The 22755-nt window shown below is 40.0% G+C and overlaps 1 long non-coding RNA gene across 4 annotated transcripts; it reads right to left on the bottom strand.

The window, feature by feature from the left end:
- Positions 1-9879: 9879 nt before the first annotated feature.
- Positions 9880-22523, bottom strand: LOC111551036. Of its 4 annotated transcripts, none has more exons than XR_002734249.2 (4): positions 22378-22523; positions 17534-17633; positions 11034-12584; positions 9880-10696 (listed from the first exon to the last, which is right to left on the bottom strand). It is a non-coding gene; the product is annotated as an uncharacterized LOC111551036 (long non-coding RNA). The 4 variants fall into 4 exon arrangements; XR_002734252.2 differs by having other exon boundaries at positions 11034-11169; XR_002734250.2 differs by having other exon boundaries at positions 11034-11166.
- Between the last annotated feature and the right edge of the window lie 232 nt (positions 22524-22755).

Below are 22755 nucleotides of genomic sequence, written 5' to 3'. Positions count from 1 at the left end.
CGTTTATTGGAATTAAAAAATAATGTAATTTTTTTCTTTTGGAAAAGTCAGGTAGAATTAGTGAGCACATTTCAAGCAGGTGATTTGGTTCTTTGTATGTGGATATGTGTCCTTCCACTTATGAAATCATAGTTGGCTGGATAATCTGAAGTCTCTTTCTGCTATACCGTAACTATATCCCAGGGTAAATGACCACAGACTTGTTTTTTAATCCTTTGTTGAGCTCAATGGAAAGTTAAGGGAAATCTCCAAAAGCAAACAAACACAAACCTCAAACAAACCAGTGAAAACTGAGAACTGGATAAATATAAAACCAAGGATTACTATAAAGACAGATGCCTGTAATTGTATCTATTGCTAGGAAACTATTTGCTAAGTCCACAGCGAAATGGTAGGGGTGGTGGGGGGTGAGATAAACCTGGAACTACCATTTCCTTAATCAGGAACCCTGAAGGAGGTTTAATGTGAACCTCGATTATTAGTGTTGATTGATTTCCAGAAGAAGCAAATACAAAGTTCCAAAGGAAATCAACTCTAATGTAAGCCTCAGGATTTCTGCAACTTACAGGAAATAAAAATATTACTGCAAAATCTGACCAGTGTCTTTGTACTTGAAGTGGCTTAAATGTACATAGTATAGTTGGGTCTTATTTTGCTTTTAGGCAAATTGATAATCTCTGTCTTTTAAAGATGGTGTGATTGGACCAATTACACTTTTCAAATTTATTGTTTTACTTTAAGACCATTGTAGAATCACATACATTTATGTAAGAAATATTAATCACATTATTAGTAAGGAATATTAAATAGCATTATTAAATATAATATTAAATAGCATTATTAAATATAATATTAAATAATAGAGGTCCTTGTACTTTTTAACCCAGTTTACCCCAACAGAAACATCATGCAAAACTATAGTGCAACTTCAGAAACACAGTATTAATATTGACAGTGATACAATCCACTAATCTTACTAAGATTCCTCTAGTTTTACTTGTAATTGTCTCTCTCTGAATGTTTAGTTCCAGGCCCTTTTATTAGGTGTAGTTTCTATACGTACCATCACCACAGTCCAGACCCTGACCTTTTCCATATCTGCAAGGATCCCTCATGTTGCCCCTTTTATAACCATGTCCGCATTTCTCTTTTCTTCCCACTTTATCCCCAACCTCTGGCAACCACCAATCAGTTCTCCACCTCCGGAGTATCATCATTTCAAGAAAATCACATAAATGAAATCGTTTAGTATGTAACCTTTGGAGACTGGCTTCTTTTGTCACTGAGCATAAATCCTTTGGGATTCATCTAAGTTGCCATGTGTGTCAGTAGCCTGGTCCATTTCACTTCTGCATGGCGCTCCATGGTATGTATGTACCGAGGGTCTACCCATTCACCCATTGAAGGGCATCTGGATCGTTGCCAGTTTTGAGCTAGTACTAAAGCTGCAATGAACATTTATGGATGGGTTTTTGTGTGAACATAAGTTTTTATTTTTCTGTAAGAAATGAACATTCATGTGTGGGTTTTTGTGTGAACGTAAGTTTTTATTTTTCTGTAAGATATGCATCAGAGTGCAATTTCTGAGTTGTATATTAATGTCATGTTTTAGGAGAAACTGCAAAACTATTTTTTTACAGTGACTGTATCACTTTACATACCCACACACTATGCAGTTTTTCTGCATCCTTGCCAACATTTGGTAATGTCACTATTATTTTATCCATTTTAATAGGTGTGCAGTGATAGCCACTGTAATTTTAATTTGTATTTCTCTAATGGCTAATGATAAACGTCTTTTTATGTGCTTATTTGCCATCTGTGTACCCTCTTCAATAAATGTCTCTTCACATGTTTTGCCCATTTTCTAACTAGATTATTTGTGAGGTTTTTGGACTGTTGAGTTTTGAGAGTTCTTTATAGATTCTACATACAGATCCTTTGAGGGATATATTGTTTTCTATCAATCTGTAGTTTGTTGTTTCATTCTCTTAAAGACTTCTGTTTGATCTGGAGGAAGGAGGACCCTATCTGAGTGGCCATCTATTGCTAAGCTGAGGTTGGGAAATGCTGGGCTGGGGTCCCTTCTTCTGTTGGATGGGAAGGTTCTAAGATGCCCTGATTCTACCTTGCTCCTCCAGTCCCTGGGTCCCTAACCAAACCGTCTTTTGCACTTCACCTTTAAGAGTTCTCCTTTGGTTGTCTGTGGCATTGTTTCCAGAGTATGATTTTTAGCTCAGAGATACAGAAAGGCACAAGTGTATGCCATTTTTTTCTGTAGCAACGTAGATAATTCACATTGAACGTGATTGATGAGAGTAAAAGCTAACATCCTCTTGCCAATTGTTTTCTAATTATTTGATCATTCTTTGTTTCCTTATTTTTAATTTGTGTTCCTTCTTTGGGTTCAACAGTTTTTAGGATTTTTTTCTATCTTCTATATTGACTTATTTTCATATCCCATTTTTTTAAAGTAGGCAATAATTAACCAATTAGAGTCCACTTTCAAGTAATGGTAAACCACTTTCCGACCTTACAGCAGTATATTTCCCATGCTTTCCCATCATCTTTGTGCTGTTACTGTCATATTTTACCCTCATGTTAGCTGTAAACATACTGTATTACAGGTAGAGTATTCTTACTTTGAAACGCATGTGGCCATAATAATTTTGGATTTGGGATTTTTTCAAATTTTGGATTATTTGCATTATGTTTCCCAGGTTAGCATCCCTCATCTGAACATCTGAAATCCAAAATACTCCAATGAGCACTTCATTTGAGAGGCATGTTGGTACTCAGACAGTTTCACATTTTGGAGCATTTGGCTTTTAAGTTTTCTTTTCTTTTCTTTTTTTTTTTTTTTTTTTTTTTTGAGACGGAGCCTCGCTCTGTCGCCCAGGCTGGAGTGCGGTGGCGAGATCTCCCCTCACTGCAAGCTCCGCCTCCCGGGTTTCCGCCATTCTCCTGCCTCAGCCTCCCGAGTAGCTGGGACTACAGGTGCCGCCACCACGCCCAGCTCATTTTTTGTATTTTTAGTAGAGAGGGGGTTTCACTGTGGTCTCGATCTCCTGACCTTGTGATCCACCTGCCTCAGCCTCCCAAAGTACTGGGATTACAGGCGTGAGCCACCGCGCCCGGCCTAAGTTTTCTAATTAGGGATTCTCAACCTGTACTACGATTTTTGCTTTACACAGTAATCATCTTGTATAGTAATTAATGATGAGTAAAAAGAAATGTGTGTGCACCCTTTGTTTACTCCATTCCCAGTACTGTTCTTTTTTGTTGCCCAAATTTTTAGTCTGAAGTCATAGTTCTTCCACTTTAAAAAAACTTTCTTTGATGTCTTTTGTTGACAGAGTCTGCTGGCAGTGAATTTCCTGAATTTTACTTTTCTGGGAGAATTATTTATTTTTGAAGGATAATTTCACTGGAAATAGGATTTTTATTTTATTTTTATTTTGTCTCCTTCTTTCTGCACTCTAAACGTGTCCACTCGTTGTCTTCTATCTAGGACAGTTCCTGATGAGGAGTCAGCCGGTTTCAGCTTTGTTTCTCAGTGTGTGGTGTTTCTTTACACTCTGGTTGCTTTCAAGATTTCCTTGTTTGCTTTGACTTTAAACAATTTGAGTATAATATACTTAGGTCATATTCGTCTGTGTCTATGTGCATGCGTGTGCCAGGGAACATATGTGTTTTGTTTTGTTTTGCTGTGACCTCTTGGGGGAATTTATTCTGCTTGGTGTTATCTAAACTTCTGTAACTATGGTTCAGTGTCTGTGTTAATTCTAGAAAATTCTTGGCCATTTTTTCTTCAAATATTTATCTTACCCTGTTCTCTGTCTTTATCTTCTGGGATGCCAATTACCAATATTTCAGGTCATTTGCTGTTGTCCCCTGGATATTTTGTATTGACCTAACTTAAAGTTCAATGATTTTTACCTTGGCAGTGTCCATTTATTTATTTCTGTTCTTATCTTTATTTCCCTACAGAATGACTAATTTGCTCTTTTTTGACTTTTTTAATGTGGAAACTTAGATAATTGACTTGAGATGTTTCTTCTTTTAAAATGTAAGAACTGAATACTGCAAATTTTCCTCAGAGCACCATTCTCATTGCATCCACATATTTTGGAACACTGACTTTTATTCAATTTATTTAAAGTATTTGATAGTTTACTTCATGATTTCTTCTTTGAACCATAATGTATCCTGACATGTATTATTTAATTTGCAAACCCTTAGGAGTTTTTTCACATATCTTTTTGTTATTGATTTCTAGTTCAACTCAATTGTGACCAGAAAATAGGCTTTGCATAATTTCAATCACATAAAACTTACTTAGTCTTGTTTTTATTTCCAATATTAGTCATTTGTAATTTTGGAGAATTCAATCTTGCCTGTAGTTCCCAGTGTTCTTGAAAAAGTGCTAGCCCCCTGACACTCTTTACATCCCACAAAAATCTAACCTGAAGTCATTTTCTAGTTAATTTCTCTGATTCAAAACAGTAATCAGACTTCTCCAGTGTCTTCAGTGGCCAACACTATGTGAAGGTCACCAGAGCTAAATAAAGTGTAAGACGTTGGAGACATCTCTGGATCATACAACCCAAGACACGCAGGTCTGCTGCTTCATGGAGAGTTTTTTTTTTTTTTTTTTTTAACACAATGAAGCACAGCAGTGAACAGGAGACCTCTTAGAAAGGATGGGCCAGTTACCTCCTTTCCCCTCACGAGCAGGAATAGTCCTGTATTCTTATTCTTCACTGTACTGGATTACTAGGGCTATCGTAACCAATTACCACAAAGTTGGTGGCTGAGAACAACAGAAATCTATTATCTCATTGTTCTGCAGAGAAGAGGTCTGAAATCAAGGTGTCAGCAGGGTTGTGGTCCATCTGCATTGTGGCTTCTGTATTGCTGGAAACACCTGGTTACAGGCATATCAATCCTGTCTCTGCCTCTGTTACTCCCATCTCTGCCTCTGTCACTCCCGTCTCTGCCTCTATCACTCCCATCTCTGCCTCTGTCACTCTCATCTCTGCCTCAATCACTATCGTCCCTGCCTCGGTCACTCCCGTCTCTGCCTCGGTCACTCCCGTCTCTGCCTCCGTCACTCCCGTCTCTGCCTCCGTCACTCCCGTCCCTGCCTCCGTCACTCCCGTCTCTGCTTCTGTCACTCCCGTCCCTGCCTCCGTCACTCCCATCTCTGCTTCTGTCACTCCTGTCTCTGCCTCCGTCATTGCGTGGCCCTCCCCTGTCTCCCTCTGCTTGTGTGTCTTCACCTCTACTTATAAGTGCACCACTCATACTGGATTAAAGCCCATCCTAATAATCTCATCTCAACTGGCTTATTTCTGTAAGGTCAAATTTTCAAATAAGCTCTCATTAACAGGTATGAGACGCTAGGACTTTGACATATCTTTTGGGACACAGAATTTTATCCATAAAAGAGATGTCCCATAATATTTAAATTTAACCTGTCCAAATTAAAATTCTGATCTTCCCAACTGGAAATATCCTCTGGTGATATTCTTCTCATCTGATGTCAAACACTTACCTACCAGCTACCCATTAAAAATCTTGGAGTTGGCCAGATGTGGTAGCTCACGCCTGTAATCCCAACACTTTGGGAGGCTGAGGCAGGTGGATCACTTGAGGTCAGGAGTTCGAGACCAGCCTGGCCAACATGGTGGAACCCTGTCTCTACCAAAAGCACAAAAACTAGCCAGGCCTGGTGGCATGTGCCTGTAATCCCAGCTACTTGTGATGCTGAGGCAGGAGGATCCCTTGAACCAAGGAGGCAGAGGTTTGCAGTGAGCTGAGATCGCACCACTGCACTCTAGCCTGGACAACAGAGTAAAACTTCATCAAAAAAAAAAAAAAAAAACGCACACACAACAACAGCAAGAAACAAAACAAACAACAAAAAAACTTGGAGTCATTTGTCATTTCTAATTTTTCTTACATCTAATCTCTAAAGAAATCTTGCTTATGGGTACATATATATAAGCACTTATTCACCTCTTACCACCACTTCCACTGTTCTTTGGTTTCAAGCATCATATTTATAATTGTTTTCTAACATTCCATTGTGTCCCTCTACTATAACTTATAGAACTAGTATTCTAATGGCTAATTTTACTCCCACTTCTTTGCTGTTAAAAACAGCACTGCGATCACCATTCCTATGTAAACATGTTTCTAGACTTAAGCAATTACTGCTTCCAAGGGAAGTCCTAGAAGTTGCAGAATCAAAGGTAAGCACATTTTACATTTTGTTACATCTCACTCTATTGCCTTTTGAAAGGTGGTATAAACTGGTCCCCTTTGAATAATCAGCAGCTAACAGCAAAGATAAACTTTTCTGCTTTCTGATAAGAATCTTGACTTTAGAGAAAAATTAAGCCATTTTCTTCTTAGATTTACTTACTAATATTTTTTGTGTGCCCACAAGGCACTGTTTAGACACAAGTTCTGCTCTCATGGAGCTAAAATTTCAGTTGGGAAGACAGACAGACAGACAGACTATAAATGATGACCATAGTAAACAAATAGGCTTACATAGTGTATTAATTAGAAGGTGACATTCACGTGGAAATGAGCAGCAAGTCAGGGAGTCAGAAGTGTAGTGAGGCACGATGAGAAGGTCAAGGAGGACTCACTGGGAAGTTGATGACGGAGCAGAGGCTGGAGGAGGGCTTGGCTCTGCAGCCCTCTGTGAGGGGGGCGTTCCAAGTGGAGGAAACACCAGGGCAAGCCTCAGGGAAGAAACATTCCTGGTGTCACATGATCCTTAGGGTGTCACCTTCCCAGCAGGAAGCCCCTGTGGCTAGTGGTACCTTTGTGAAAGTTTTGCTTGGGCTGCTGAGCTCGTTCCACCCACTTGGCCTAGCAGGCTGTGCTTGGCTCTTGCTACCAGTCCAGATCTCATGCCTGCCAAGGGTGACCCAGGTGCAGAGCAGCAAGGGGTGCATGAATGAGCAAGTGCAGGGTCTGGCTACTGTGCACAGCCAGGTACTCCAGCTGTTGCAGGGCGGGCAGCTCCAGGTGCCAGCACAGGTGCTGGCTCCCTGCAAGGCTGCAGCTAGACCAGGCGTACTGCAAGTGGTTTCCACTCTGGGGCCTGGGAAAAGAAACACAATGGTGCCTGGAAGCTTGGAGATGCCAGGAACCACAGAGCCCCAAAGAGGGTGTCACAGCCCTGGCTCAGGGAACTCCTAGATCTGGGATCCCTGCAGGGCCACAACTCTTCTCTCCTTCTCGTTGTCCACAACATGGTGAGTTGGGGGGCATGTTTCAGCCCTGTTTGTGTAACAGCTCTTTCAGTCCCACCATTTGGCAGGTCCCAAGTTCTTGTCCCATGTCCAGGAATAATGAGGTACACAGACCACTGAAGTGTGAGCAAGGCAAAGAGGTGCTTTATTGAGTGACAGCACAGCTCATAGGAGATCTAGAGTGGGTAGCTCCTTTCTGCAGGCAGGTTGACCTGTTCTGTCTGTGAGTCTGGCTGAGTCTGGGGGTTTTTATAGGCTTCAGAAGGGAGTGAGTGCATGCTGACTGGTCCAGCCATGGATGAGCCTGGGAAAAGCACCATAAGTTCTCACTCTGGGCTGTAGATTCCACCCAGAACTGACAGCCCAGCCCTCAGGCTTCAGGCCGTCCTTGACTTGAAGATGGGCCTTCACCAGGGACCTGCCTCTTGCCACCATCTATATGTCATCCATGGCATCCAGGCTGTTTGTGCTGAGGGGCACCTGCAGGCCCGTGCTGAGTTACCCTCAGCCACTACTTGGCCTCCCTCCTGTGCTGGTGGGCACCCAAGGTCTGGAGGGGCCAAGGAAGCAGGGGACTGGTGGGTCAGTGCCGCTGTGAGTGCAGGTGGCAGAGTCGCGACAGCACTGAGGCCCAGCCACAACTTTGCTCCAAAATCAGAGCAGGTGCTAGGAGTGGGGAGAGACCAGGCAGAGGGAGCAGACACTTCTGAGCCTGTGAGGGGAAGGGAGCTTCCCAGGCCCACAAGAGCACAGGGATGCCCAGGTCTGCAGCTACGACTGGGTGACTGCAGCTGCATCCAGGAGAGCGAGCAGGAACCACACCAACTTGGATGGGGGAGGGGCTTCCACCTGTTCCTGGCTCCCACCGGCTGGTGGAGTGTGCAGCCCCAGCCGTGCCTCCCCTGCTGCAGCTGGCATCGTGGCAGCAGCTGCTCCAGATGGGCCACTGCTGCCATCACTGGCATGATCAAGGAAGAGCCAGGGACCAGCGAGGCTGGAGCTAAGCAGTGAGGGAGGAACAGAAGCAAGTGAAGGCAGAAAGGTCCTGCCCTCTATGGTCAGTTCTTGGAGGCTTGACAAGCGGAAAAGGGACATTGGCTTTTCCTCTTAGTGACATAAGGGCCACCGGAGGGTAAGGAGCAGACGAGTCACAGAGGAGTCACGTGACCCGGTGCACCTTCAGAACTGTGGACGGAACAGGATGTGGGAAGCAAAGGTGGGGACAGTTTCCAATTATATGGCCCTCGTTTCTTCCCAAGACCTCACCGGAAGTGCTTCTAACAGCAAATTTCTACCAACAGCCTCTTCAAGGCAATCTGGACTTTTGTTATAAGCTCCTCAAAAAAATTCTTCAAACTTCTACCCATTGTCCAATTCCATGACCATGTCGGTATTACTATGTATTTGTGACAGCACCACTCCACTGTCAGTACCAAAATGTGCATTTGTTAGAGCTCTACTAGAGAAATAAAACAAGTGTGTTGGTGTGTGTGTATACAGAAAAGTGCAAGCAAACCACAGTCCTAAATTCCCTGTATGAGTTTTACAATTTGTTAAATAAAATTATTTTCAAAATCATGTGTTATACCTTCTACTGTTTATAAAATAATGCATTAAAAGAAAGAGAGATTGCAAGAAATCGGCTTAAGCAATTTTGGGTACTGGCTTGGCACATCTGAAATCTCCGGAGCAGACCAGCAGGCTGGAAACTCTCAAGCAGAGCTGATGCTAAGTCCACAGGCAGAATTTCTTCTTCCTTAGGGAAACCTTTAAGTTTTGCTCCTAAGGCCTTTCAATTGATCAGATGGGGCTCACCTAGATGATAGAAGATGATCTTCCTCACCTAAAGTCAACTGTTTGTAGATACCTTCACATCTACAAAATGCCCTCCCAGCAACACCTATATTACTGTTTAATTGAATAATGTTATAGCCTGGCCACATCAACATGTAAGACTGAGTGTCATACTCATCTGTGGGTGTCCGGTCATTTGTGTAGGAAGAATTCCATGTCGTATCTCTTCAGGGGTAAATGCTAGAGGCAAAAAGAGGGATGGGTACACTTATAATTTACTGTGAGGCATTTAATCAGAAATCTGTCTCTGATCCAGAATGCCTCATGTGTGAATTCAGGACAAAATTAATAAAGATGAATATTAAAAACCGGCAGTCATCAAACAATAAAATAATCAATTTTAAGGAAATTTTTTACTGGTTTAATTAAGTATTACAGTTTTTGAGAACATCTTCCAAAACATGTACCAAAAATTTATTGCTATAACTCAGCTGAAAGTCTCAACATCTGTTGAGTGTGGATAAAATGTGTCTGTATTTGGTGAACTGTTAATATAAAATTATACTGTATCCTGTTTACTATTCGGTGAGGAAAACAGTTAAATTGACCTTAGTGTATACACGTTGGCTCCTTCCTTCACGTCTTTCCTTTTATCAACTTATTTTTGGGTTCTTTTTATTGAGTTCATATTTTTATTAAATTCTTAAGCACCTAAAGGTTTTGTTGATGTTTCTTGAAAAGGTTCTCTGCCCCCCACAACTGTGCTCTTCTCCAGGTTTGACATGATATTTTAAATAAATTCAATAGCTAATTAATGTTGCCATTAATACGTGACTTATTTTATTTTAGTTTGGTCTTGGGAATACAGTGGTGCAGACGTCAGACAGGATCCTGGCACCTGTGGAACATAAGCCCGATACCTAGAGGCAGAAAAAGTCAACCCAACAACGAATCCCATGTAATAGCTTGTAAAGAAACCTCTCCTGCCCAGTCTGTAGCCTCTTCCCAGCCCCAGGAAGTGAAGTTCAAGTCCCTTGCCTTGGCAGACGGGCAGCTGTTATTGCCTTCCTGGTTGTGTCCACAGTTGCAGGTCCAGACTTTTCTCTTGTGGGGTGTTCTCTTTCTCTGTTTATCCAGAGACAACTTCTCCAAACTATGATACTGTGAGAATTCTAGGGATTTTATCCATTCATATTCTGAGCATGGCTTTTAGGAGCCAGGGGTAGAATTGAAATGTTCACACTGACGAGTCAGAATCTTGAGCTTCTTATCCACTACAACCCCATCTACTTGAATGGCAGTTGCTGGCACATTTTAGTTCCTCTTAGGTTGTATACACCAATTTGCATCCTCATATTTAACTTGTACATCTGCACTTTGCTCCTCTGCCATTATTTCCCTTAGACGTTGCCTAGGTAACTTTCTGTGGCCAGGCCCCATTCTGCCCTCTTCACCTACAAATCAGGAGCTGAACTTAATACAGCTACCTCAATATCTCCTGGAACCAAATTCTTGATATTATTTTGCAAGTGATATTTTCTGTCTTCTTATAGGGTCCATAAGCATTCAAACAGATGATCCTATCTGTCAGCTTCACACAACCATATCTGTAGCCTCTAGATGGGTATCTGAAATCAATAGGCATGGAATCATGGTAATTAAATTATAGCACTTACATATAATTACACTTATGTAAAAAATGCCCACCCCTACTCAGAGCTACTCCAGAATATGATAGATATAAATCTTTGTAAACGATCAGTTCTCCTTGGCGGTGGGGAGGGGAAAGAGCGTTAATCTTTAAAATTATGCCGGGAAAAATTAGGATACTGGAACTATTTCACTTCAGAGAAATCATTTGATTCAAACTCCAACTTTAAACAAGTACTTTTCAATAATTTTTATCTTTGAAATTTAATCTTAATGAAAAACTCTCTGTAAATCTTTACCCTGAAGAAAACTAACCTCTGAGGAAGCGTTTCTTGAGAGTGGAGTTAAGCAGGCCTTGAAGTCAGGGCTCCTGGACTCACACCTTCATGTTATCAGGAACATACGTGAGGCTTGGCATCTAGTGAGTGTTTAATCAATGAACTGATGCCTGCTTGAATAAGTTGATTGATTCATTAAGATGACGTCATGAAAGAGGTCTCCTCTCCCAAGTATTCAGTAACACAACCTAAACAACTACTTAGTGTTAGATGAGATTGATTTGCAGATTGGGCATGTACTACCTAAGGTAATCAGAAGGAACAGGCTCGTGGGAGTTTGCAATAAGGCTGGCCTCAGGGTCTGCTTGGAGAGTTGGGTGACAGGGAGTCCTAGATGGCATAGGTGGGCCTCAGGGTAGGTGGGCATCTCAGGACAGAGAGGCACCCAGGGCATCATGTGGTGAGAAGTAGACTGAATATAAAAAGTTCTATAACTTCACAGAAGTTTAACCTGTTTTTTGATGATTATTAAGCAGTAATGATATTGGGGGATTCCTTGAAGAGATAGGAGAACGTTTTCAGGGTTTAGGGGCTTTGAGGGGGAGGGAGGATGGAACTGGATTTCCAAAGCCATGAGATGGGAAGTGCTTATTATTTGCTCTCTCTGCAGAGGTGGGAATGAGCTTCACCATTATGTCCTCGAGCTATAAAGGAAAACCCTCCAAAAATTTGCCCTAATTTAGTGGCAATTCACTTGTCTTAGCTCATAATATATTCACTCAAGTGAGTGCAGACAGAAGCCACATTAATAGAATTATAGTGATGACTGCAAGCACAGCCACTGTTTATCAATGCACTCGTACAGTGCAGCCCACACCTGGAGGGTGCAGCCTATCCTGGGTCCCTGTGGAAGGCGTCCTTGTCTGCATGATGAGTCACTATGTCTGCGAGGGTGAGGAGAAGGAAACCACTTCTTATGGGGACTGAAGGAAGGAACCGATGGGAAAATTTGCTTAGCGCCCACTGCCCTATGGTGGCGCATGACACATCTTTCCAAATAGTTGGTGTCCTGTTCATAGAAAAAGTTAAGATATTTAATTTGTGTTGCTTCAAACTGATGAGCTGAGAGCAAGTCTTGGTGCAGCAGTTTTCTGCTCATTATAAGGACATTCTTGTGGTGAGTTAGAGCTGTCTCACGGAGAGGCTACCCTGACAGCTACAAGCTGCCTGTTACCGCAAGTGTGCAGAGGAAAGGATGGGAACTATTTCCGCAGAAACTGTGGAAATCTCCGCATCAGGTGCAGCTTGCTCTAAATGACAGTAGTATATCTCTAACTCCGACTCTGGATGATTTTGTACACTTTCTCCTTCCTTTTCTCTTTCCATGCAAGTTTTTAAAAATTTAAGGTATTTCCTTTCATTCTTGAGTTTACTCCTCTTGCTCTTCCTGTTCTTTGACTTGCTGCTCAAAACTTATGACCTCTTTTTCTTTTCAATTTTTCATATGCAAACCATATTCCACTTCAATGAGCCTCAATGAATTTGTTCAATCAAATATTGGTGGAAATATTTGATCATCGACCATTTCCTAGGGGAAAAAATTGCTTTGCAGGTTACAGCTTTCAGCAAGACGCTAAGTGTTGTATTAGCAATGAACTATTTTGCTGAATATGGTGGATATAGAGTTTTGGGGTTTTGGGATTCCTCTTGTAGCTTCTTCAAGCTGCTACAGTCAGTAAGGAAATAAGCACAAGCTTGATAGGGTGGCCTGGACCACACTGATGAGAAACACTAGTATTTGTCTTCCAAGCACAATACAAACCAGTTTTGATAATCCAGGCCAATTTCTGCAGAGCACTTCCAGCTAATACTTCTCCCACTCCATTCATTTGGTTGTGCTATGACTTTGATCCCTTCTCTTTGCAAATCACTACCCTCAAATTAGTAGCCACAGACATTTCATTCTGTTAAATTTTCTTCTCTTGATTAGAATTTTTTATTCAAGTATATATCCTCACCTGTTTAAGTAATTTTCATTCATTTGTTAATTCATATGATTAAAAATATAGTTATTGAATGCAGGCTCCAGGCCAGCACATGGTGGATACCTGGCCAAAGAAGACTGGACCCTTGCATTTGCGGAGCTCCCTGACTCACGGAAGATACAAACTAACAAAACATTTGGCCAGCAGCAAATAGACATTAGGTGTAATGAATACAGTGTTCACTGAGTAGTAACAGCATTGATGATTTTGGTTCCAAGGGGAAGGCAATTCCAAAGAGCAAGCTTAATTGTCACTACACACTGTTAATTCCATGATTGAAGTAAGAATGCCATGAAGAAGGAAACTGGAAGAAAGAATGCAGGTTGACTGTGGAAAAGGAGCTCTGTCTGGGACTCAGGCAGCTCTGATTATGCTGCTTGGTAGGATTTGAGTGCAGCTCAGAGTCCCAAGAGATATTACCATGGAGTGGCTATTAAGTGGTAGCACGGATTCTTACCATCACTTAAACAATTCTGTTACTATAGCTTACTTTATTAAACCCAGGTTAATACCCAGGCTGGTGGGCAGGTGTGTATTTTCCTGTTTGTATCACCTGAGCTCATATCTCCTGTGCACCTTTGTTCATATGTCACAGAGGATATAGGTGCATCTCCTTAGTTATTTACTTATATTTTTCTAAAATAAATTTTATTGTGGACAGTAGATTTAAGGTCTAAAACATAATGTTAGCTGGGTGCAGTGGTTCACACCTCCCAAATCCCAGCAATTTGGGGGGCTGAGGTGGGAGAATGGCTTGAGCCCAGGAGTTTGAATTTCAGACTAGCCTGGGAAACTTGGCAAAATCCTGTCTCTACCAGAAAAAGCAAAAAAAAAAAAAAAAAAAAAAAAATAGCCGGGAGTGGCGGTGCACACCTGTAGTCTTAGCTACTTGGAAGGCTGAGGTAGGAGGATCACTTGAGTCCAGGAGGTTGAGGCTGCAGTAAGCCAAGATCCTGCCACTGCACTCCAGCCTGGATGACAGAGGGAGACCCTGTCTCAAAATAATAAGTACCAAATAAACAAATAAATAAATAAAACATGACGTTATGGGATCCATGTAAATAGTGAAAGGGTTACTGTAGTGAAACAAATGAACATATTCATTATTTCACAATTACTCATTGTTTCAATGTTTTTGTAGTAAGAGTAGCTACAACCTACTGATTTAGCATGAAGCCCATACCCAGCACCACTGTTTTATCTGCAGTCCTCTCGTTGTACATTAGATCTCCAGACGTGCTCGTCCTACACATCTGCTACTTTGCAACCTCTGACCTGCATCTCCCCATTCCATCTCCCCATCCCGCTGCCACCCCTGGTAACTGCTCTTTTGTTCTCTATCTCCATATGTTTGAATTTTTTTAGATTCTATATGTAAGTGGAGATCTTACAACATTTTTATTTCTGTGTTTGACTCATTTCATTTAGCATAATGTCCTCCAGGCTCATTGTGGCAAATGGCAAGAGCTCATTCCTTTTTCAGGGCTGAATAATATTCCATTGTATCACAGTTTGTTTAGCCATTCATCCATCATTGGACAGTTTGGTCATTCCCATACCTTGGCTACTGTGAATAATGCTGTAATAAATATGGGAAATATCTTTTAAAACATATATTTAAAAGTGATTTCATTTTCTTTGGGCATATACCCGGAAGAAGGATTGCTGGGTCATATGGCAATTCTCTTTTTAATTTATTTAGGAACTTTTACACTGTTTTCCATAATGGTTGTACCAATCTGCATTCCCAAGAAATACGAGAGTTTCCTTTTCTCCACACCCTTGTCAACATGTGTTATCTTGACTTTTTGAGAATAGCCATCCTGATGGGTGTGAGGCGGCATCTCACAATGTTTACATTTGCATTTCCCTGATGGTGAATGAGGTTGACCACCTTTTCATATACCTATTGGCCATTTTTGTATTTTCTTTGGAGACATGTCTATTTGAGTCTTTTTCATCTTTGTTTATATCATCCCACAGAAGACATACATGCCATTTCTTAATCAAGAAGGTAATATGGAGCACAGTTTATTGTGTATCTACTTTTTCAGAGGGCATATAGACTGATCAATAAATTGATTCTAGATTTCAATAGGTTTTTATTCTTCCTTTTCAATATGGCACTTAAAGTTTGTATTTTCACAAAAATTCACTCATTGGCTTAGCAAATACTTGCTTATCACATTGCAATTTATCTTTCTTGCTTCTCATACTAGTCACTAATCAAAAGTCTATTTATGTGGGCTCCAAATAATGAATAATATGCATTGCCTAAAATAAAAATTTTTCTTCCACTTTTGACCACATGGAATATGAAATGTCTGGGAGGCAAAAGGGGGCTAGGTAGCAACCTGAACTGCCAAACTGTGCCTGGTGATGGACCACCTGCTTCTATCAACTAGACCGGTGCAAAATGGAAGATGTATATCTACTAACCCCTTTAAAATGCCATCATCCAAGTAGCCTAGATTATGATTTTGCCTCCAGAAATACACCGAACTATTCTCCATTTCCTACCAGGAGTTACAAAAACATATATTTCTCTTGAAATTGGTGAATCTGTGTTTAAATACAAGTTCTCTCAAGTACTCGATTTGAGGCCTTAAGTTCACTAGCTGTAATATAGAAGTAATTCTTGTTCTAGCTATAGTGTGTCAATTAGAAGAAAAAATAATAAGCACAAAAAGTGCTTTAAAATTATAAACTTTTAAATTAGTAAATTAGTAAAATATATACATAAAGTGCTATACAAATGCAAAGTATTATTACTGAAGTTACCATCATAATTAACAACATAATCAAAAACATATTTTTTGGTCAGTATTTCTTTAACATGGAAAATTCAACGATTATAAATTACTAATTTATATGTGATACATCCTAGAAAAGAGTGTATCTATTTAAAAATCTAAATAACAAATAATCCTGAAGATACTGTACTTAGTATAGCGATTTCCTTTGCATAGTTAAAAATGTGTTCCAGATAATGTCTATGTCTATATGATTCCAAAAACTTTGAAACTTTCTGTTATTTAAATATTTGCCACTATGTAAATAAAACATAATATTTTCACTTTCCATCTATGAAGATGCATTTTGCTGTGCATTTTAGCTATTTAAATAAATAAAATGTATCATTCGTTGCTTTGTAATCACTCTTGAGGTTTGGAGAAAAGATATATAAAACAATAGAATCATTACCTTGTTGAAATTTCACTTTTTGAGAAGCTATTGGTGTGGTAAAAAAAAAAAAAAAGGAAGAGTGTGAGTGTGGGGCTGATAATAAATATTAAGCTTTCCACATTGGCAGGTCTGCATCATGGGTATCTATTTGAAACCTCTATTTCCAGATCCAGGAAAAATGTCATGATCTGGTACCACTCTTCCCAGAAACAAAGGACAAGAACTGTCACGTGGTTAATTGCAACATAAGCTGGTCCATCACCTTCTAATATGGGTTGAAAGACTTTGAACTAGTCCTGTGAAAAGCCATATTCACCTATTGATCATTCCTAACTCTAAGGAGTCCTGCTATCACATGTTGATAATTTTACCATGAGGGTATCTGGACACCAACCACAAGGCAAACAAAGCCTTTGTAACTTCTCTATTCCATAGAAATCCAGGCTTGCTCGGTAGGTTACTATTAATCATACTCATTTTAAAGATAATTTAGTTTTAATACATTGTCAATGCGATTCTCTGGGGTACATAAAGAGTAATCTATCTTGTGCACATCTGCTTAGTCCCATTTCCTGATCCTGTAGCAGCTATCTGATATTTCTGCTTTTAGCTAAGGGAAGTGACCTCAAGTAAAGATGTGTAAAGTACATCCTGATGCATGTTGTAACTTGCAAATGCCTTTGGGGTCACTGCTTAAAAATGGTACCAGAGAGTAATGGCTGCATAGCAGGAGCATTCGAATCTTCGTTTCTGGTCTGTTCAGCTCTTCCCTGGCTCGTGCTGCTGGGAACCTTGCTCCCTTCCTCTGGGGAAAGGGGTGGGAGGATCAGTATTTCAGAGAACCAAATTGTCCCTTCCAGAGAATCACAAAGCTACAACTGGAGAAAAAGAGTCTGCTATTTAAGGTACTTAACTGTTACCCACCATCTTGCTATTTGCTTAGGTGTGTGGGACAAATTCCATTGCGTCTAGAAAGCACCATTAATGCTCTGATATTAGACTAAGTTGCTTAGATATGAGGTTGCTTTTCGTGGGTAAAAATATCATCCGACATTAGCAGTTTTGTGCAGTTCAACTTAATACTTGGGAATCTTTTTATTCCTCTACCCTAAGCAACTTTTCCATATAAATGAAGAATAATGCTCGCTAATACAAAGGATATTAGTATTCTGATTTGCCCACATAGTTGTAGAATGGCACATTGCCTTTAATAAGTTCTAGCCAGAAGGTGCCTTTTAAAAGATCTGTTCAGAATTGCTTCACTAGTTCATGAATAATCTTTGTTAAAGTAATTAAAGCAACATACCTCTTTCTGCCCCTCACAAATTAGGAGCTTGAGTGAAGTGTGGTAGGTAAATTTTCCTATTTGCTTCATTCTAAGATTTGTCTGTTAAATACGGGTTTATCTGTGGGTATAAGAAAGGAATGAATGTGAAGAAGAAAGTTAAACATCAAATATGTGTATTGATTGCAAGAAGTATCCCCAAAGCTGTATCGGGGAAGGGGTTGGGTGAGAGCATTTATATCAAGGGAATCCCATTTAGTCTGTTTGGATTGGAGAGTGTTGGGGATTTTGGGACACAATTCAAGCTAGTGTAATGAGTATATCTATGAAGGGTTCAAAGGGTACTTGGAATAAAATTTAGTAGCTAAGACAGCAAGCAGCCTTCAGTGGTGTTTAGCTACTTAGGAATATTTCACACTCTTCCAACTAACAAATATTTTTCTGGAATTGAAACACAAGCCTTGTTAACAGAAAACAAATTAAATCAAACTTTAAAGATGTTGCTATCATCCAGGCCTTAAAGGAGTAAGAGTGAAGAGAGATGTGCAGACCACACGTGTGCTCTGAGAAAAGATGCAGTAAAAAACAAAAAAGAAGCACCCTGACAAGGAGGCTAATTGAGACTGATGAAGACACGTTAAGCACTTCTAATATGTGCACACGGTTAGTTAAAGGCTGGAGTGAAGCTCCACTGGAAATAACTGAATGAAGCAATTGAAGTGAGGATAGATGCTGTAGGCTGGCTTCTCAATGCTCAGATACCATGAGTGGGAGAAAATAAGGGATTACCTTTAAGTAAGGTCCAACTAGATGAAGAAGTGATTGATTTGAACACTAGACATGATTCTAGATAACAAATATTGAACATAAAGTAATTTTATTTCTAATAAAATGACTCAATTAGCACTTAGGAATAAATTTTATTGGGTTCATTTCATTTAAAATCTGTCCCCAGTTTTAAAAATATATACACATTATTGACATGAGCTACGGCTATATTTCAAATTGCAATGACCCTCCAAGAAGAAGAAATTCAGGAAATTATTATCCGCTATTACCAAGTCCTGTAGCATCACCAAATACCTGGTGACTGCTATTCAGGGGTGAAGAGATGGGTCAAAGCTTATTTTCTCCTATATTTTTTTGACTCCTTTGGATACAATGACCTGAAATATGACCTGTTGGTTATATCTATTTTCTGATCTGTATTCACCCCACACTTACTGTATCTCTGGATCCAAGAAAAGTGTTCTCATGACTTAGCACCTGTCTTCGCAGAGACCAAGGACAAGAAGGGCCCTCCCCACACTCGCTACCCCTTGGCCACTTCTATCTTTTGGCCATAATGTTATCCTGGGATCCTCACAGTTCTTAAATTGACAGTCTGCACCGTAAATCTTATCATGAAGTTATTTATAGGAGGATCTTTGTGAAGTTTCAAGGATGTGGATGCACACCATTCCCATAAAATGATCATTTGGATTTATTTTGAAGAAACTATCACTCGTGTTAGCCACAATCCATTTCTAATTTAAAATATTTCTTTTAAAGGCTTTCTGTGAGCAGATAGCTCTGTCTCATAGAATAGTGAGTGATAACGAGAAATATCTGCAGCTGTTCCAGGTATTGTCACTAGTGGTTGATTATGTATATCACCATAAACCATGTTTATAAATTATGTTTATTGTGTTATAATTAGTAGCGCTAACAGTGCATAATATCAATAAGGTCATTAAATATGTAAATAATAAATAATAGCAGTATTAATGCCACCAAGCAGCAGAGCTCGATCACAGCATGTACATCCATTCAGCTTGGAATCACATTTCTCATCATCAGGGAGACATGGAACAGGGCCAGTCATTGGTTTGATGAACGCAAAGCCAAGTGCAGACGTTGTACGTAGACTTGCTCAATCCATGGAAAAATAAAACTTTCAGGTTGTTTTCTTAAGAAATGGAGAAGCACCGCACAGTACGGCCTATTTCACAAAGCAATGGATTTTTGGAAATTTAAAAAGTGGATTTGCATGGAAGTAGGGAAAGACCTATTTACCTTTCATTTAAAATGGCGTCTGTTAAAATTTGCTGACATAGCTGCCCCTGTATTCCCACTAAAAGCCTATGGGGAAATAAATAACATTTATGGACACTCAAAATGACCACAAGAACAAGGGCTGCCAGACAATTTATAGACAGAATCTTGGGAAATTTTCTACTGAATCCCTGCCTATGAAACTGGGTTGAAGAACACAGTGGATAGGCAGACACAGTTCACAGGAATCTCAGGTGGACTTATCATCCAGCTGACTGGTCTAAGAGCAGGCATCCACCCTCATATGGTCAAGTGTGGGCCCCAGAGCAGGTCTGCATAAGGCATTCCCAGGTCTTATGATAAGTTAAGAGTATATCTGCAGGAGAAGAGGAAAGAAATACCTAAAGTATAGGTATTAAAAACACATTTCTATTAGGAAAAAGAATTATTTAGAAAACTCTTCAGCATCTTTTCAGTTCAAAAGAATGATAACAGATGAAATTTATACAATGGGTGGCATATGTCAGAATTAACCCTAGCCAGAAAATTATTTGTATGAAGAATTTGTTTTTTTATTATATATTACCTTATATTATATTGTATATTGTTAGTAGTATGAAGAATGGATTTGAGAAGATATTCAGGAGGGGAAAATAACAGAAAAGAAAAAAGAGACTGGGTGCAGTGGCTCGTGCCTATAATCCCAGCACTTTGGGAGACTGAGACAGCCGGGTCACTCGAGCTCAGGAGTTTGAGACCAGACTGGGCAGCATGGCAAAATCCTGTCTCTACTAAAAATACAAAAAATTAGTTGGGCGTGGTGGCGGGCGCCTATAATTCCAGCTACTTGGGAGGCTGAGGCAAGAGAATCACTTGAACCCTGGAGGCGGAGGTTGCAGTGAGCTGAGATCATGCCACTGTACTCCAGCCTGGGTGACAGAGTAAGGCTCCGTCTCAAAAAAAAAAAAAAAGAAAGTTTCAAATGCAACAGCATAGCCTAACCCCATAATAGTTAAAAAAAAGAAGAGGAAGCCTGTCAAAGATACAGTTGAGAAAACATTCCTGGACTGAAGTAAGGCAGGTCCTGTAGGTCCGAGAGGCTCCATGTGTATCCTGGTCTCATCCGGGGACTTGGCCTCTAGCCCCTTTTGCAAGACTTATAAGGTTCTTCTCTTAAATGTGAGCTGAGGATTAAGAGAAGTTTTTTTAAAGTTCCAAATAAAAGATAAAGAACAAAAATAAGCAAAAGATTAAAAGAATCTTGGAGGACAAATAAACTGAGATTGGAGAAAATTTTTTAAAAATTACTGATATTATCAGAGAGATAAAAGTAGCTATTCTAGTAATGAAACAAGAGCAGAGTCCAAAAAACAGGACGGCGTTTTGAAGTCGGAGGAGTGCCAAGGAAACTTGAAAAGGCAGTAGACGTTGTCTTTTAAAAACATTAGTGAGTGAACTGAAACACAACATCCATGAGATCCCAAAAGAGCAGAGCCAAAGCACACACAGATGCCTCCACATGTGGAAATGGAGAGAAAATAGGACAGTTGGAGGACAATTCCAGGAGCGCCAACCCTCAAGAGTCTTCTGCACTTTTAGAATGAGCTTCCACAGAAGTAATTGGAAGACTTGAGAGAAAATAAACCAATAAATGATTCAAGAAACACACTCTGAATTAAAGGTCATGAGCTTCCAGAGTGAATGGGCCCAGCAAGCATCTAGCACAATGGATGAAAATCGCCACACGGTAAGACAATGTTATCATAAAATTTAGAAAAGTTGGGACAAAGACAACATCCTACCACTGCAAAAGGGAAAAAAAGTGTGATTCATACAGAGAGCCAAGAATGAGAAGAGCACAAGACATTTCAATAGCAACGAGGGCTTCTAAAAATAATGGGCAAATATCTTCTAATTTTCTGGGAAAATTACTTTCAACCCTGGATTCTATACTCATTAAACTACTAAGCAAGGGAGAAATAAGAATAAAGACATTTTAAACCATGAAATATCTTAAAAAGTAACACAATTGACTCAGAAAAATTAGAATGTCTCAATAAAGTAACAACGTTAAAAATGCAAATGTTAATTTTCTACAATGTGAACTAAAAATGGAAAGCGAAATGATGCTGTAAGCCAAAAGTTTTTTTTTTTTTATCAGTGAGGACATTTAAGCCATCCATCAGTAAATAACTTTACGTGTATGTATTTTTATAGCTTAGGTAAGTAAATAGAACATGTACTCAATTTCTTTTGTAAATCCGGCATATAATTTATATCTAAATTCATTGAAAAATGCAAAAATGAAAGTGATATAATCATCTCACCTATAAATATAGACTCATAAATTCTATATTAAGCTTTTAAAAATAAAATCCAACAATATATTTTAATATCAATCATTCTTAACTAAGTAAGGTTTATTTAAAGAATTTAAGAAACTTTATTGGCCGACCACGGTGGCTCACGCCTGTAATCCCAGCACTTTGGGAGGTCGAGACAGGGGGATCACGAGGTCAGGAGATCGAGTCCATCCTGGCTAACACGGTGAAACTCCGTCTCTACTAAAAATAGAAAAAACTAGCCGGGCGTGGTGGCGGCGCCTGTAATTGCAGCTACTCGGGAGGCTGAGGCAGGAGAATGGCGTGAACCCGGGAGGCGGAGCTTGCAGTGAGCCGAGATCGCGCCACTGCACTCCAGCCTGGGCGACAGAGCGAGACTCCGTCTCAAAAAAAAAACAACAACAACAACAACAAAGAAAAACTTCGTCAGAAATTAGGCCAATTAAAAATCCCATAGACTCATACTAATACTGTTATTAGCGCTCTTACCATATGCCAGAAACTGTGGTAGTTAGTTTGCAAATCCTTGGGACTATGTGGAAAAGCGAAAACCAAGTTTCCTCCCACGCTGGTTGAGCAGGAAGCACAGGGATGAATGAGGAACTGCAGCTGCGGTCGCCTCTGGCCCTAGACTTTCAGAGATTGCACAGGATGTGAAGGCGGTTGCCCCAGGAACTAGAAAGGTAGTTTCATTTTAGGTAGTTTTACTGAACTAAACACCCCTCTATTTTAAGCATAGCATTTATACTTCCCCAAATCAAAGGTTTAATTGGGCAAATTTTCGCCACTTTCTATAGAATACTACAATCAGGAGGAGTTTATGGCAAACATCTTTCAGGTGTCTGGGGACCCTTGTGCCCCACCTTT

Source organism: Piliocolobus tephrosceles, chromosome 18, assembly GCF_002776525.5.
Source record: "Piliocolobus tephrosceles isolate RC106 chromosome 18, ASM277652v3, whole genome shotgun sequence".
NCBI lineage: Eukaryota > Metazoa > Chordata > Mammalia > Primates > Cercopithecidae > Piliocolobus > Piliocolobus tephrosceles.
This window is presented reverse-complemented; position numbering and strand designations above follow the sequence as displayed.